Here is a 1,501-nt window from a genome sequence, read left to right as displayed (position 1 = left end):
GTTCCCTTCTCTTTAGCTTTGTTCTTAATGTTCTTTTTTTAATTACAAGTTTTTCTTAAACTAGCACTCTCATGTCCTATCTAATTAATTGTGCTCACTTTTGCATATGTATATATTATCCTTAAGTTTGATTATTGGCTAGGTTCTGTACATACTGGATCATCCATTTGGTAAAGAATATTGATTTAATGAGGGGGTACAATGAGGAAATGCTGTTATTCACTAGTATTGTAGCTGTAACATGTCTTTTTCCTTCAGTTAGTAAGTATTAATTTATAGAGTCTACATAGAATATACCACTTATCCTTCCCCCTTCAGATACTTGAGAAGTATGTTTTAAGCAAATTTCTTGTGTATATTTCCATTCATTTTTAATATAGAAGAAATACAAAGGTCCTTATAATAATAAGAGCTTTCTGCTTTGGATTTAAAGGATTCTTATTTTCTCTAGTAATAGAATGAAGCCTTATGGATATGACTAAGCAATTGGAAAATACTTTGATTTGTGATTGAAAATAATGATGGATTAACATTTATTATTACAATTTTAAAATTCCTATCATTTGTTACTATAATTAAAAATTATCATTTCTTGAGTACTTTCATAGTTGTTGAGTGATTTGGTTAGAGGAAAATGAATGAGTTTCAAGTATGAGGTAAAATGCAGTTCTAATTTGTAACACAACCAAATTAATTCTGGTCAACTAATTCAGGTAATTTGTGTTTAAATGCTTTGGTAGAAGTAGACTGAGGAATAGTAAGACCACAAAAGTAGACTAAAAACTTAATAAAACAAGTTCTTTTGCAGTATGGTATTTTATTTTTTACGGATTTTAAAACTGGTAAAGTGTTAGCAGGAATTTCCAGTTGCTTTGCAGTTCAGTTTACCACTTTCAATATAGACTGTGTAGCACATCAGTTTCACATTTGAGATTCAGCTTGTAGTAATAGAAATATATTGCAGATACCTGTTGTTTTAAAATGGTATTTTGCTGTTTATAGATACAGTAAATTATCAGTATCATTGTTATAATCAGCTTTTCCTCTTTAACAACCTTGAAGAAAATGATAGTCTTCAAAATGAACTTTATTCATAAAATTTACATGCAATAAATTTCAACAATTTTAATTGTACCATATGAGTTTTGGTACCTTTAAGGTCATGTAACCACTACCACACTCAAGACACAGACTTTTTTTTTTCTCATTTTTCATTTTGGGTTTTTTTTTTCCTTTTTTGAGACTGGGTCTTACTACATAATTCAAATTGGCTTTAAATTCGCTATGTAGTTTAAACTGGCCTCAAACTCACAGTGATCCTCCTGTTGGCCTCTTGAGTGTTGGAACTATAGGCGTGCACCACCACGCTCTGTGAAGATGCAGACTATTTTCATCACCCCCAAAGCATTTAATCTTTCATGATCAACTGGCTCTTGGGGTTTTTTGGGGTCTTTGAGAGAGAGAGAGAGAGAGAGAGAGAGAGAGAGAGAGAGAGAGAGAG

The 1,501-nt window shown here is 31.4% G+C and overlaps 1 protein-coding gene across 1 annotated transcript in view; it reads left to right on the top strand.

The window, feature by feature from the left end:
* The window catches only part of Arhgap5 (Rho GTPase activating protein 5), a gene marked incomplete at its 5' end in the record, with an annotated part of 55,127 nt that overhangs the window by 32,711 nt on the left and 20,915 nt on the right, over positions 1–1,501 (top strand).

Source organism: Chinchilla lanigera, unplaced genomic scaffold (assembly GCF_000276665.1).
Source record: "Chinchilla lanigera isolate Chin_1 unplaced genomic scaffold, ChiLan1.0 scaffold00008, whole genome shotgun sequence".
Taxonomy (NCBI): domain Eukaryota; kingdom Metazoa; phylum Chordata; class Mammalia; order Rodentia; family Chinchillidae; genus Chinchilla; species Chinchilla lanigera.
Note: the sequence above shows the minus strand (reverse complement) of the source record. Positions and strands in the feature narration are given on the sequence as shown.